The following is a 17,462-nucleotide window of genomic DNA, read 5'->3' on the forward strand; positions in this document are numbered from 1 at the left end:
ATTTGCCTGGCCCCTTGAAGCTATAAAGAGCCACAGAATAAAAGTTAGGAATAATGTATAAAATATGCATACTCTTAGATTTCATACTGCATACTCTTATCTATACTATTGATATTTCTAAGAGTATGTATTTTTTTCTTTTTTATCTCCTATTCTTTTCAAAGTATTTCTTTGACTTTACAATACATTATTTCATTAAGAACATTTCAGAGAGTCAATTAGTAATATCAAGTCCAAAATTATTTTCATAGTAGAACTTGTATTAATAAGGCAAAATTGCAAAACTGTTATTTAAAAATCATATAGAAAAATATTTTTATTATTTAGATGTTCAGATACAAAAATTTCTCCACTGGTAGTATTGAATGTTTAAGTATAAATACTTTTATCGGTTTCGGATTTCGCTGATTGTTTTCGGACGAATTATCGACGAAAACAGAGGTATCACTGTATTATAATTAAAAATATAATTTTTTTTAATAATAAAGTCTCATCGTGCCATACATAATTTTATTTACAGTAATACCTCGGTTTTCGTTGACTTCGGTTATCGTCGGTTTCGGTTTTCGTTGATTTTTTTCGCGAAAAATTTGTCTCGGATTTCGTCGGCGTGCCCACGTAACTTCCTGCTAATTTTGCGAAACAGGGTAACCCACGCGTTTTCTTGCTCAGTGTCTTGTTCGTTGTGTATTACCCCGCGCGTCTAGCCAAACAATTCCATTGCTTTCCTTTTAGCTCCATCCTGGAACCAAATAAAGTTTTCAGAGCCAACAACCCTTCGAATGCCATGTTAAATGTTCATTTATTCTTTACATTAGTCTTTTATAATTAATTTCTTATTGTTTTTAGTATTAGAACACTATATTCATTCTCTATAAAATGTGTTTTGGTATGTATTTTGGAGTGTCTAGAACGAATTAATTGGATTTACATTGATTCATATGGAAATAACTGCCTGGGTTTTCGTCGGTTTCGGATTTCGCTGATTGTTTTCGGACGAATTATCGACGAAAACAGAGGTATCACTGTATTATAATTAAAAATATACTCCAATAGTTATTTTTTTAACAGCCAGGAAAACTATGCAACTCGTTTCTGGATTTTTAATTTATCAGTAAGAATTAACAAATCATTGAAATGATTTTTAAATTTATTAAAAGAAGAAAAATAACGGAACCTTTCTTTAAAATATGTCAAAACAATTATAATTTAACAGTAATAATTTAAAATATTGTATACTTTATCGCGTAGCCTTATGGGCACCTGTTATCTTATTGTTCTGGATTCAAATTTACTCTGGTTGTTCATTATTTATCATTAACATTTCGATGGAGGATTCATTTCCTATCTTCAAATTTTATGGCCATTCCCAGGTATTCCTGGAATGGGCTATAAATGCTGTAATGTGCTGGAATCTTGCATCAACAGTAACAGCTTTCATTTTTAGGTTAGTTTAGTAAATTAACCTGCACTTGTATGTCCGACGAGCGATGGATTCAGAAAAAGCGTTCTTGACAACTTTTTACGGAAACGTAATTTTGTTAATTATATACAATCTCCCGATTTCAATATCTTAATGGGATCGATAAGATTTTTATATCGGTGAAGTTACGCTTGTTTAGAATTATGAAAATAATTACACAATTACATAAGATTAAAAAATAGTCGACGGAGGATTTAAACAAAACTGATATTGCATCAGAATGTAGAATAAAATAGCGAGAAAGCAAATAAAGATATTAATTTAAAAAATAATTTTAAAGAAAAATCTAAAATAAATTTTTAATATAATTTTGTATATTTTGACTTGTTTAACATTATCAAATCATAAAGAAAAAAAATGAAATACGATTAGGGTAAGAGTAAGCGGCATCTGAGTACGAATTATAATTTTGTCGGTATTCGCAAATACTGATTGATTGATTGGTGTTACACAAAGCTTATAGAGCAAGGATGAGTGTTCTTAAATTGTGGATCATTACATTTGAATCTTATGATTTTAATAGTCGAGTGAAATTTTCGATCTTCTAAAATATTTTATACTTTGAAATAATGATTTCTCAGATTTTTAAAATGGAAATGATAATTTTCGTTTGTTAGTAGAAACTTAAGTTACTTTGTTAGGTTTTAATGGGAATTTCTAAACCATGCATAGAATGTGCTGCAAGTATGAATTTTTATCCTGAATTAAGGATAGATGCATTCAAGAGTATGCATGTACTCTCAGAGATCCTGGTGATGTATACTCAACACTTTTTCAAGGATGTTTATGTTTATTTCTTGTTATAAAAATGAGTGTTTTAAGAAGAAAAGCGACATAGGAGTATTTTTCACAAAAGAAAATTTCGAAGAAATTCAAAAAAGGATTACTCTCCCAGATAACTCTACAAATTAGAACTTCAAGCTATTTGATTACTATTTATTTCCATACTAGATCGTCTNCTGATATTTAAAAATTTATTTTTTGTAATAAAAAATCACAGTAGCGTTAGAAATGATCTTACTTGTTAGTCTATTATGTTTCATTTTTCATAGAAATATGTGGTTATTCTCTTGTATAAATCGTAAAATTGAGCGAAAATTCGATAGGCATTGCAAATTTATAACTGGCGCCGAATTTCCATAAATCAAGAATCATTTATTCTTTAAACACAGTCATTTATATGAAAACGATTTTAATCACTGAATTGCAAAGGAATGTTTTATCTGTTGATGAATTTTAATATATTGATATATTTCTTTAACGCTGAGTAAACATACAGTATATGAAGTTAACATCCCCCCTTTTTTATTCAATTGGCTGTCGTTTATTCATTTCCTCAAGGAATAAGCCTTTCATATTTTTTATTTAATCCAAATTTCATTAAAATCGGATTAAGTTAAAAACGTTTTTCCAACTAACCGTGTTTAAAATATTTTTAGTTACATAAAATTTGAATGAAATGAGATTATATTCATCCTAATAGTATTTTCAATTGGAAATTCGTTCTAAATAGGATTTACGTTGCCTTAATCCAGCCAGATAAGCTTCAACACAGCAATAAGATCTGCGATCTTATTGCTGTGCTGGATTTTACGATCTTTACCATTAGGTAGTATGAAAAAATTTAGACGTAAAATTACATTTATTTTCATGTTCCACTTGTTGATATTTTTTGTCGCATTAAAAATATCAAGTTTGCTAAGTAAATGTGAAGGAGTCAGTCGACACGCAGGTCACGTCATCTTATCTGTGCGTGACTCTTCTTGAAACAAATCCTCTACACCTCCCTTCTAGATACTATAAATACTGTTCGTAACTTCGCCGATTTTAAAAATTAATCGAGAATATTTTTGGATTTGCACTACTGATGAGTTAGTAGTCTAGCGAGTGTAGTTATTATAGTTAAGTGTAGACGTTGCTCGATATCGAACTTTTATACGGTAAATTTGGAAGGAATTGATATCAGAAACTGTAAGAGGATAGATATGATGTTCTGCGGAATGAAACTATCCTCGGGGAAATTCGACTTATCTACCAGAATTTCAAAAAGAAGCCTTATATATATATATATGCTGTATGTAAGAAGTTAGAAACTCGCAGCCTTATCCCGTTTTTTGCTTAGGCTTTGATATTTCAGTTAAAGAGTAAAAAGGTCTGTTATTTAAATGCATATGACAACACTTAAAAGTGATGTGTATGTTCAATTCTCGTTTTAAGTGTTGATTTCTTCATTATTATTTTACTGTTAAAATTTGTAAAATAGAATCTTTCTTCATTACGGTAAAATAAGATTTTTAGAGGAATTCCATTTGCATTTTTCTTTTTCTCTTACTGCATTTTAATAATGTTTTAGTGGTGTCCCTTAAAATATCATTAAAATGTATTATCTTTCTCCTCACCAAATGCAAAATTTAATATAAGAATATTTTATTAATATCGACTTTAAACAGATTTATAACGACGTACTTTTATATTTACGCTTTACAATTTTTTTAAGGATATATTTTAATTTTCAAAGAAGTAGTATTGTATCTTCAAAGACCAAAGTGTTCTATTAGAAAGTACTATTATTTAACTACTTTCCAAGATGAGTTAATTTCCGATTGCAGTATGATCAGTTGCAAGATAAGATTCTTAATTCTGAGTAGATTCACTTTATTTGCGAAGACGATGTTTCACATTAACGAATAATGATCTTTTATCCAAGAAAAGCAGTAAATTATTGTTATATCTATTTATTGCATTTATTTTCTTATTTCGTATTTATAGACAGTAGATTTTTTATCTATAATTAAACATTTTAATTGGGATTTTATTCACTTATATATTTAATTATAAATAATTTTAAAAAAATTAAAAAAAAAACACTTTTATTGGTCATGCTTTTCGAGATTCGGGATGGGGATAGTGGGCTGACTCACCCCCACCATGTATATATGTACTGTGCATTTACACATCCATTATGATTACATTCTGCATTTGGTTAGGTTTATAGAGTTTCGGGTGAGGAAAATTACAATACATTCTAATGATGTTTTAGTGGAATCCCTTAAAATATCGTTAAAATAAAATGTAATCGGACTTGTGTTTTCAAAATTTTAGCCTTCTATCTTAGATGTGGATGAAACTTAAGTTGCAAGATTTGAGGAAGATGCAAAGCAAGTTAAATAAAAACGTTTAAAGAAGTTATTTTCTATCGAAAACGTATCTCTGACTCAATAATTCGTTTAATTCCATAGTCTAAAGTACATAAAAATTAGAATAATAAACATTTCGATTTTTCATATTTAAAAAAAAATAACAGAAATTCTGTGGAGATCGCAAATTTTACAATAATTTTACGTATTTATTGAATGGTAAAAGTATTTACTGTATAAGGAGAACAAAAGAAAAATACTCTGCATATTAAGGAGACGAGGTATTTTAAAAATTTATCGTTTTAAATTCCCTCATTTAACATCTTTTTTAATATTACGAACCATTTTGAAAAGAACATCTAATATATTACTTATGGGAAGTTTCTTAATTATTGTTTACTAAATGGAAATTGGAAAATAACGTTGCCATGGTTACTATAAAAAAAGTAAATATTTTTGTTCCCATTAATTACAACGGGACGAAAATAACCAAAAAGTTGTAAATTTTTGTAACTTTATTTAAACCATAAAATAAATTATTGATATAAACATTATTTAACTGCTCTTTAATGTAAAATTTTTATCATTTGTTTTAAAAACAAAAGAAAGGAACTTATTACATCACTGATCACAGGCTCGGTTATTTCCATGGCAACAGTAATCTTCATCAAGGGCATAAAACGCGCTGCTTTTACTATGCGTAAAGCTTGTTTAATGTTTATTAACTTTGTGTGCTCGAATATTATTTTAGGAAACACTATTTTAATGTTACATTTCGATCAATCGGGCGCTAATTTATGTGGATAAAAATTATTCTTCCGACGTCATTCACATTTTGAATTTAGCCGTGAAGCTCATTGACCGAACCGTGTCACGTGAGCAAAACGTGACGAGGATTAAAAAAGCAAAGGGGAGGAAAAACTTGTCAATTTTGTAAACGTTTTAGTGGTGAGCAAATCTCTTTTTAATTAATTACTACTGCGTATATTATTGTTCGGGTAATTAAGTAGGTACTATATTAATGCAATTTGTTTCTACTTATTAAATTGTCAATATTGTGTGTGTTATAATTCCTATGAAAACATTATTAAATTTATAATGTTAAATAGAGAGCTTTCTCAGGTAACTTCAATGGATAAATTAATCATATTTAAAAAAAGAAATTGCAGTTTGAGATACGAATCTTAAGTTGTAGGGTTTTACTTTTCATTTTGATTTATATTTGGCACTGTTTTATTTTACAGTATTTATACTTCAATCAATATGAAGTTTTTCCTATTTTTAATCTATCATATTTTCTCATCATTGGAATCTTTGTTTACTAATTGACGTGCCTTTTATCTTCTCATATCTAAAATCATTAATATTTCTAAAGCTTCTTCATTATTGAATGAGTACTTTATTATTAAAAATATTAATTAATAAACTGATAACTCCCTTTCCCCGTGACCATTTTTTTCTTTCTAATTAATGTATTTTATTGTTTTGTTTGCATTTTTAAAATTTTTTTTAATATCTGAAAATTATAAAATAAATATGCAAATAATAAAAATTATTTTAAAAGAATCATTAAAAAAGATATATCATTTAATGATTTTTCATTATTTTACAACTAACTACCAAATAATTTTTTTACAGTTTTATTTTTATAAATACTTTGATATTTGCTATTTATAGATTTTTTTTTTCTTTCTCTTTATTCTTTTTACAAAAAATCAATAACTGTAAAAAGTGTATAGTAGTTCAATTCATTATAAACTGCCTCTGTATTATATTTTTGTTCGGTTTTTCTATCGATCGCACTCCTAGACAATCATTTTAACAGTTATTTTGTTACAGGTCTTTTTTTCTTTCACAATATTAAATAATTTGTAGTTATTTCATTTTCTATGTAAACTGATTACACGAAAATTACTTATGACGTGTTCTAGTAATCATATATTATTAGCAATAGAATAACCACTAAATATCAAGTTTGGAAATGATATAAGTAAGCTTTGGTTATGTTAATTCACTTACATATATAGCCAAAAATAGAATGTGACAGTGTAAAAGCTTAAGAAAATATATAATTTAGTCAGATCAGACATTAGAATTTCATAATTTTCATTATAATATAATTGTGATGAGGATTTGCCATTGGATTTTATAGTAATCTTCCTGGTTTTAAATTTTCATTAGTCATTGAATGTTTATAGATTATAAATTCCATTTAAAATCTGTCCTTAAATCACTTCTACGTTGACATGGTTTGATTATTATCTACAGCCCATTTTGATTAATTTACGAAAGATTATACGGATTGTTAATAAGTGTATAGGTCAAACTGTTATTAATCCATCTTGTTATTAAAATTTCAGATGCAAATATTGCTTATAAAGTGTATTTCAAGTATAGATTAACTAAGATTAATATCGTGCGATAATTTTAATTCTGTGTGGTTAAGATGACCCTTCACGGAAATCACTTTAATCCTATTCAAGTTTTTTGGAGTCACTTGCTAATTAATGAAATTCTTTAATCTTTGATTGAGGATTTAATGAGAAAAATTGATTTTTAAAAGGCAAGTCTTGAAATATTAAATTTTAGTTTTTTTTCTTGGTTCGGATTAGCGCTTTGTAAACGTTTTCTTTTATTTATATTTAAATAATTCAGAACACATTTATCTCTATGAAAATGCATGACTATTTAAAAAACATATGAACTATATAAAAAATTTAGATACGCCAAAAAATAACGTTTTTCTATTAATCAAAATTATTAAAATTTCTAGTCGAGCAAGTAAGCATTATTTATAATAGCCGTGGCATATTTTACTACTTTTTCTGAGCTATTATTTTATTTTATTATCACGAAATACACGGAATATTCAATAGGTTGTAAAATGTGGTTTTTTGAGAAAAATCGTCATAAACATTCGTGTTTGATCCGTTGTAAAAGATGCATTTACTTCGTGAATTAAGAAAAAATCCTTTGTATAAATAATTTGTGTGAGAATTCATTTGCATGTATCTTTAAAATTTAAACTTTCGGGTCCATTAAAAAAAAATGCAATCTTATAACAGCTGAGATAATTGAAAAAACGAGAAGAATATAAAGCAGGAGGAGGGTCGTATAAGAACTAAGACATTAATTTACTTTTAATACCGCTTAGATGGCACTAGTCTGTCAATTTTTACATTGGATTGTGTCCAGGTTGCACTACACCTAGATGGATTGGACAGGTAAGCGGTATCACCCAATTGCTACTGATAAGAAGTTTGCTTTAGGCTTTCCCATTTCTAACGACAATAACTAAACATAACTGTTGTGGGTAATGTTCGAATTTAACTACCCCTATATATAATTCACATGCTAGATAATTCTAATGTAGTAACTCGAAAGTTTCCATTTTTACACATAGATGCGAAATTATTGCCAATTTTAAATGGATATTATATTATCTCGATTAAGTTATGTTCGAATCTCTTTAGGGTATGTTAACATTAAATATTGTAGGTTGCAGTTGGAAACGTTGTTTCCTTAGCGACCCCGTTTAATGAAATTCACGCCAAAAAGGAGACTGAAAAAAGTCAAAAAGCTAATTTCCTTTACACGACACGCTGCGAGTCGTTCTTTATACTTCCTGTATGTCTGTATGAAAAGGAAATGACATCATCATGTGCCATTTTGTCTGGAGCATATGGCAATTGGGCTAAAAAATCGAGTGCTGAAAAATTGTAAAATAGAATTCCCGTAGAACATTAAGCAAGTATCATGATACAGTAGTAAAAAAGGAAAAGAAAAAAAAGCTATATTAATCATACTGTTCGATTGACTTAGTTGATCGATTTTTGGACGGAAAACTTCAGGGGAGGAAACTATAGTTGCACCATAGAAAATGAAAAGGAAGGAAAGAAGAGTAGTTATATGCAATGTAATGACCAATAATAGCAAAGAAATGACCAGAAGACATGTTACGTTATCATTCATTCGGTTACTTGTTACTATAGCAATATCGAAATCGCCTAATAAAAAATAAATTATCTATTAATATGCTATCATAAGTACGTTTTAATTCTTAAGATTCGGGTAGAATGAAATGTTTTAATTTAACTAATTGGAAAGTTTGATGTCGATTTAGTGATATAATTAAGGTTTAGCTGGAGAGTATTTTAGACGCATGGAACGTGACTGAGGAACACACTCATTGTAGTTTTATAAAAGAGTTTTCGAACTTTCAAAAACTTTTATTTAAGAGAAAAATATATAAATGTGGTGATTTAGTTTGAAACATTTTAGTTTATTTCTTTCCTTAAAGGATTTTAAATATATTTTAACTATAAAATTGCAGTAATAAAAAAAAGAAATAGAAATATTCGTAAATAGCTCATTAGAAATTATTTTAATTCGACTTTTATCGTGCTATTCGATTTATTTTAAAGTAATTGACTTATAAAAGTAGTAATAGTAATCATCTTCAATAAAAATAACAATAATAAAGTAACGAGAGCAATTTTCCATCGAATAAATTTTATTAATAGAATTTTTTTTCTTCTGGAATTTTGTCCAGAAGTGTATTTTATGAAGAAAAGAGCACAGGTAATATCTTTTTCTTTTCTCTTTCCGTGTTATTTGATGTCACTTTCATTGAAATTCGAGTTTATTTTCGAATTCGACTGGTACATTTCGATAATTTGTCTTATCGTCTGTGAGAAATTTTTATTTATATGAGATTGACAAGAATGGTAAGAAGTTGACAGGCCTTTCTACAATAATTAATAGGATGAGTTTTAGAGGTGGATTATTGGAGAGTATTAGGATAAGATATTTACAAAAAGCGAAAGCTTTTATAGCAATTTGTTGAAGAAAGTATCTTAAGAATGGAAAGAATTCTCGAAATTTTTGCTTTTAGAAAACGTATAAAATCCCAGTAGAGCGATTCTCTTCCATGAAACTAGTCGAATGTAGCCCAATACATAAACTATTCTCGACGTTGAAATCAACAATGGATACGAAAGAACAGACCCATTTTCGTCGTAAAATCTCTCTAATTTATAATTAATCATAACCTTACAAGAATATCGACTTTCTAAAGCTGTTTTTAAATCAACCACTAAAAACTAAGACTCGTCATTAAAATGGGAGATTCAGAAAAGTGTAAATGACGTCAATCGATCTTATTAAAGTTTCTATCTACTCTTTTATTAAATATCTATTTATAGATTCCGAATATTTTATTGTAGATTGACAGGATTGACGACTTTTCTTTAATGATTTTCTTTTAATAATTTTAGGGTTTTTGCATGTATCGCTTTCGAATTTTATTGTCGAATAGAGAATGTTATAGGCAAACGAGTCTTCTTACTTATTTACGGGTTTACATTTTGTATAGAACCAAAATCGAATTTTAGCGGAGAGCAACTTGTTAAAAAGCGAAAGCAGGATTTCCCAAGAGGACATCCTGCTTTATTCTGTTACCGCTTGATACCTGTCATATTTTTATCTCCAGCTTGTCCTATCTTCTTTTATGAATGGTTAGACATCTCTCACTCGTTTTTTCAAGAGCTATCCCTTAAAAAACACTAAAAATTTTGATTCCGTTTCATAGTTTCATCTTTCGAATTTTTCTTTCTTTGATTTTTTTTTTCATTTGCGCTCTGCATTGGCGTAACTTTATATAAAGGTGGGTATCAGATTTACTACAAGACCCACAAGCGTATCAAAATATGTTCAACCAAGCAGCGAAAACAAGTCCCTGGTCGAACGGTCACGATTGGTTGCACATTCTGTTTGCCTGGTGATAAAACTGTATCTCGACGCCTGAAAATGCCAGATATATCTTCTTACCTCTCTGTTATCTGTTACATATGATGTTATAACTAGTACAGTACTACTGCGCTGGATAAGATAATAGCAATACAGTGGCGCGTTATCGTACGGATAAAAAGGGTAGCTTAATTGCCTGGGGCCCAAACCAATCTCTTATAAGAAAATATTTTCCCAAAAAATGTCTGAAGTCAACACTGTACATGGAACCCCTAATTCAAATTTTCCGGGGCCCCACGAAGCTATAACGTGCCACTGTAGCAATACTTTGATAGACAAAAGTACCAATACTAAGCTAGATTATGTTATATAAACCGCAACTTTTAATCACGTGTGTTTTGATCTGGAAATAATTTTAACCGCCGACAATCGGTTTCTATGCGACTATTTTCTCTCTTCCGTCCGGGTTCGTGTTTAGCAAATACTAAAAAATTGATGCTAACTGGACGTCGGTGGCATTCGACTGAAGGTGACGCAAAACGATTCGTACTCTGATAATTACAACTTTTAAAATATGCAGAATGTAAGATCGTAAAATCGTCGTTTGACGTTCCAACTGCAACAGAAGCTTGCGTGAATCTCTGAGGTTTAAATCGCAACAGATTTTTGTACTAGACACATACTGGCTTATAATGCGTTCGATACACGCAATTCTGTATTATTTTGGTCTTTTGGGAGGAGTTTAAAATTTTGTTTGAACTAACATGACCTCTTCGCCTCATTGAGAAAACTAGTTTTGTACAAACCCGAATTTAATGGAGGAAAGCTTTTCTATATGCTTTAGCACTTTTGTTAATGACTTATCTAATGGTTTTATTGCCGTTCGCTTCCCTGAACGGAATAATTTCTTTTATATATCGGAAGGTTTGCTGCCAGTAATTTATTAAACTCTTTTTCTGTGTTGTGCCGGTGGCCTACTAGAACACTAAAATGTTCAGAGAATGTTACTCTTATTGATGAGCTGATATGTTTTTAAAAGGATCTCTTATAAGCGTATAAGCTTAGAAAAATCCATGAAGAATATAAGTTAAATAGTTTTTTCTTGTTTAGACAAATATTTACAGTTTCAACACCGATGTGATTTAAAATTAGTTTTCCGTTTTTATGTATAAGATGAATTTATTGATTTTTTAATAAAATAGATCATCTATTAGAAGCATTACATGTTTTTTTTTATGTTGAGTTTTTCGATTCAGTTCAGAATGAACTGAATCATTCTGAACTGAATCGAAAAACATACAAAGAATGTTGCTGTCGCGATGAATGAGATATTTCTCACCAAAAGCATCATTTCAGTCGAAAAAGATCAATTAGTGATCCAAACGTTGCTTTTGCAGCTGTTCTACTCTCATATTGGTTAAGATAGGTTAAATCGTTCGTTTTCTTCTCTCTTTCTATAATGATTTTCTTTGAATCGATAAAAAGTCTACACGTTAAAGTTATTAAACGTTGTGGTTTTTCCCCTCCGCTCTTAAGAGGTTCCTCCCAGTCGTATGCATATCATAAAAATGTCAGCCTTATCCTACTCGTTTTTGTCGGGTAAAACCCTTATTTACTTGACCGATGACAAGTAATAATGTTAGAGGATGATCGATCAAGCGCAGACCTTGCCTTTTGTTATTAAGGGATGTCATCTTGACGAAGGACACAATATTACTCTGTTTCTTTTACCGCTCAGTTGGAGAGGCAAACACTAACTTTCTGTATACATATATACATAAAATAAACGCTAAATGTCACGATTATTGGCTCGTTTCATGCTCATTTTTTGTGTATGTAAAAGATCTTGTATTTTATAATTAAATATGCAATATGCTTCGAACCTTTGTATGCAAATTACTGTATAGAAATAATTGAATTTTATTTGCAGAATTATACGAACGGATGATCTCGTTTAGACTTAAATTTTTAATTTCGAAAATCGCTATTACAAAATTGTATAGTTTTTATTAGGGGGAAATGCTATTATTGATCAGTATCAAACTAGTTTTGATATCGATCATCCCGAACAAAGTATATGTTTTATGATTATCTTTAAATTTTATCCTTCTAATTGGATAAATAACTCCGAACTTTTATAATAAATATAAATATATAACTTACATTTAAATAATTTAGTAATATGAATCTTTGAGGAAAGAATTTACGCATATGAATATATAAATTATCTGGAGTTTTCAACTTCTCTCGCTTGTTGACCCCTTTCCAACAATAGAATTAAGTCTCCAACACCTGTCTAAAATAAAAAAATTGCAAGTAGACAATACAGAATCAAAAAATAATTAATATATTTTTAATTAAACGTAAAAATCAAATTTTGTGTTTTATTTTAATAATATTTAAAGATATATCAATTAGTTATTTTTATTATGTTTAAAGATAAAATATCTACCGACCCTTAATAATTTATAGATCCAGATAAATCAACTGAATTGGAGTCGCTATGGTCCACGTTGGAACCTGAATATATACTGCTATATATATTCAGCAGTATATAATAACACATAATTATCTTTTTAAAACTTTATTCGGATATTTTATATGATTATTTTGTATTTGAATATCGGAATTTTACGTAGAGCTTTCATCGTTAGTTGATATAACTTCCTTCACAAATTACGTATTTTTAATTTATAAACATAAAATATATTCGATGATAAATTGTTTATGAAGTTTCAAAGCTTTCGGCGTATTTACTGAATATATTTTCCATCTGTTGCACATTTATACTCATTGCTGTGTGCTAAAGATATTTCGAGAAATCATAGAACTTGATTTATGATGGTCTGACGGCTATCACGTAATATCTTATACATAAGACAGGCTACTTTCTCATTCGTTCTTTTTTCTTCAGAAATTTTATTCCAGAAAAGTTGTTTTAATTGTAGTAAAATACAACTATTTTGATGGAGATTTTTTTTTCTTTATGTCGAATTTACTCCATGTTTGTCAACTTCAACAAATCTTTTGAAAGTTTCGCACCACTTGAATTGTTCTATGATGAAGGTAGCTCGAAGACACGCTTTTAGCGTAAGGTGACATTCATACCACTTCAGGCTAAATTTAGAATTTTTGTGAATTATCGATTCAAATTTACGAAATTCTTTTTTAATGCATTTCAATATTTTGTCATTTAAAATGCTCCGAAATTTTCAGTTTTTTTCATTAAAAATATTATTTCATTAAATTTTTATATTCTACATTTATAGATGCGAATAAGGTCTATTTAATTATGTGTGTCGTGGTTTCTCTTTTAAGCTGTACAAGCAGGTTTGCTTCGCCTTCCAACTTCTTTAAGGAAACGTCTTTAACATAATTTACTTTCTAAAAATAGAATTTTCATGCAGTATTCAAAATTTAGTCTGTGAATCGTTAAACGAGGAGCTAGCATGAAGGAGAGAGAAGAAGTGGCATTTTCGTGCCCGTCCACCAATAGTTTTAGTACCTATTTGACAGTGGAATTGGTTTAAGAAGCGCAATAGTATATGCCTCATACACTTCTCCGGCTTTTCCTCTCCATTTCGTTCTCTTAATGCAGCGAGGTTAGTACTGCCTCACACATTTACCGCAAAAACTACGTCACAGTTAGAATAACACTGGATTTTTAGTTTTATTATTTCTGTTTTCTGTAATTTAAATGCATTTGGAAAGCTCTTGATGTCGTTTCGTTCCTCGTCATTACACTCAGGACCATTCGCCATGTCACACTCGTAGAAGTATAATAGTGTTTTCAATTAATATCATTTCACGTATTGCAATTTGAGCTGGTACTGAGTAACGAGGTTTTTTTTTTGTTTCTAAAACCCGATCTTAGTCACGTATCCAGCCTGTACTTTTCTATTCCGTTAACAGAGGGCAGGATAAAGTACAACGGCAGTGCGCCACACAACGGGGAGAAGCCGCAGTCACCTAGACGTGTGGATTGTGTGTGTATGTGTGTGTGTGTGTGAGATATCCGAACTGGGTGTACCCGGGGGAACCCAACACCCGTGACCTCATATCCCAGCCTCGGACGTCTTTCGGAGGTCATTGAAATTAGGCAAGAGTGAGTTTTGTTTCCTTCATTCTTAACGCTATCGATTGGCGTTTATAGGGGGCCTGAACCTATTCACGCGGTTCGATCCGAGGGAAATATATTCTATATTACTGTTTAATAAGGTTTTTGGGTTGGATCCGTGCCAAGGTACAAATTTCCTCGTGGATCCAATCACGTGGACGATTCGGCCGCCATAAAAACAAGCGAAGGATCCACACATCCGGCTATCCTGCGCCTCCCACCATTTTGAATTGGATTCTAGTTAATCCGGTTTTCGATAATTTGTGATGGTAATTTGGATAATCTTATTAATTAGTGGGTAAATTCCGATTACCGATCTTACCAAATTTAAACCGATTTTAATAGTATCATTTTTATTGTTATTAGACTTTTCTTATCTCGTTCCTCGTTGGTGTGTAGGTCGATATTTTATAACGATAAACTTGTGCCAAAGGCCCATTTAGAGGGATTAATTGGAGTTGGCGTATCGATTGCCTGGTGCTTCTCGCCACCGCTTTAAAAAGTGACAGGTGAGAAGGCCAGAGTTCTAATTTAGAAAGTGTAATGCATATTTATAACTGGCATCTTCAGTTGTGCGAATTTGAAAATTGGTTATGTTGATGGGGATGTCAATAATTGAGAAGTGAAATTCTCTAGCACGATATATTATTTTCTAAATTATTCAGTTTATATTGGATGAACCTTTATCCATTTTTTTACTGAAGAAATATCAATTATTTGCTGATCTTTCGGAATATATTGATAGATAAATGCCACGCACTAATTTAAGTTTTAACATGTAGCATTGTTCTTAGATACAAAGAATATTTCTTAATTTATTGAACACAAAATATTGTTTTTATACTATTTTGTTTAATTGAAATTAAGTGCAATATTTTATGCCAATTTTAGTGAAAGGCAGTTCATTGGTTAAGAATGAACCAATGAATGGTTTAAATGAACGGTTTTCCCACATCGTCTGTTTTTTATGCCAATAGGATGCTATATATTGGCCTATATAAGTTTTGTATCATAATACTAAGAAGAATCCAATTCTACTGAATAATTTATGTAGATAGATTTAATCAATAGCTTATTAATGTGATTCCCAAAAGCATTTCATCTTTATCTTTACTATTTTGCTTTTGCACACAATAATAATAGTAATCTCTTATTCAGTTACTTTAAAACTTCATTTTTATCTACAAAACACATTCTCATGTTGAATGGTTTCGAAGTGAATTTTCCAATAATTATCGGATCTTCGTAGTAAACACGTTAGGAGAGGGAAGTAGTGTTAGCTAAGTGAAACACGTAAGTAAACATTTTGCTAAACACGCTGCTGCTACAGTTATCTATAAAATTGGTAGTACAGTCTGGTTGGGAAACGTGTTTGGAGTTCAAATCTTTCTCAGTGCTGGGAATTTGTGATCGATGGATAGCAATTGGTAAATAGAGTGAGTCACGATAGCGCGTAATTCCGAGAGATGGTTAACTGATGTAGCTCTTTCTGCATTCGATCACTCCTCCACAAAAGATATATATGGCTGTATCAGAATATTATTTATGAGTATCACTATCGTATATTTATTGCGTTATTTTTAATGTCTATCACGATAGAATGGTGTAACCGGTAATGGTGTAGGATGGGAAAGATAATTGTCACGCGATAATTTCGTTTTATTTTGATCCTGTGATAGTTTACAGATGTTTGTTTATCGGCGAAAACCTAATGTAGAGATGAAAGGAATTTGATTACGCTGATAAGTAAAGCCGTGAAAGCTTGTGAAAGTAACTAGAATTTATCATGAGTGAAAATAAAAAATTGCTAATGTTAGGTCTGTTAAAATTGTATAACGCGCACCTCTTAAGGAAAGTAGACCAAACAACTTCTTAATCGTATTTGACGCTTAGAATATTCAAGCGAAAGTTGTTGCTAATACATTTTACAGTATGATGATGATCATTCCAGTAAGTGTGTCCTTTGAGAATGTTTTAAAGATTAAGAAAGATTTAATTAGATTTAAAGATTTAATTAAAGATGAAAAGCAGTAAAAATGAACTTGTGTTTATTTCTCTGATTAATATTAATGGCTAATTAGGAAATGGTGTCATTGTAATATAAAATAATTCAGAAGATTCAAATATATTTACAGTTTAGCATGACAGTGTGGAAAATATAATTGGATTTTTCAACGATAATTTTATTTAGACTGACAAATCAATCGTTTGTTTCTCTTATCTAATTTTTGTTATTTTCAGTTTTTATATGTGTAATTAATATCAGACACATTCAATGTTTGTACTCCGTATAGTGTTAGTTTATGCACAATATTCTTTCAAACATTGAAAGCTTTATTTAAGCTGTTCGTTAAGTTTTGAGGATAATCAGACATAATACGTTTCTTTAGTTGACAGATATAGTTGAGATAAGTTTAAACTACTAAGTTACATCACAAATTTTTACCGATAAACTTTTCATAAGCTACTTATATGAAAAGCAGCGAATATTTAAACTAAATAAATCACCATAGATAGATTTAAAAAAGATAAATTGCAAAATATAAATAGAACAGTAATTTTCAGAAAATACAAAGTAATAAATGGCTTTGAAGAAGAATGAAGAAGGTCTAATAGTCCGAAAAATGATGTTGATTTTATATATAAAATTGGTGCTATAAGGGAAATGTAGTGGTAAAGTTCAAAACATTTTATTTTTAAAAATAAATCTTTACACGAAATTTCTTCGTATATATTCTCATTCCAAAGACCTTGATATTCATTCTAAATCTCAAAGTTTATTTTAAATATATCGATTCTAAACTGCGATAGAGAAAACTATTGGAAGAAAGATCTAGTATTTTAATAATAAAAAGAAAAATAGAAGTTAGTTCGCTATAACAATACAAAAGTATTGTATTGGAAAAATATAGATTGAAGTTGTAGACCTCAACCCTGAAATTTTATTAGAAAAGTGAGAAAAATGGCGCCGAGGCAT

The 17,462-nt window shown here is 29.9% G+C and overlaps 1 protein-coding gene across 1 annotated transcript in view; it reads left to right on the forward strand.

Moving 5' to 3' along the window:
- Nucleotides 1–13,668: 13,668 nt before the first annotated feature.
- LOC111630187 overlaps nt 13,669–17,462 on the forward strand; it is a gene marked incomplete at its 3' end in the record, with an annotated part of 202,614 nt that continues 198,820 nt past the window's right edge. Inside the window, exon 1 of the mRNA XM_023374249.1 lies at nt 13,669–14,473. The remainder of the gene's footprint in view (nt 14,474–17,462) is intronic.

Source organism: Centruroides sculpturatus, unplaced genomic scaffold (assembly GCF_000671375.1).
Source record: "Centruroides sculpturatus isolate CEXI.00-Female unplaced genomic scaffold, Cexi_2.0 scaffold577, whole genome shotgun sequence".
Lineage (NCBI taxonomy): Eukaryota > Metazoa > Arthropoda > Arachnida > Scorpiones > Buthidae > Centruroides > Centruroides sculpturatus.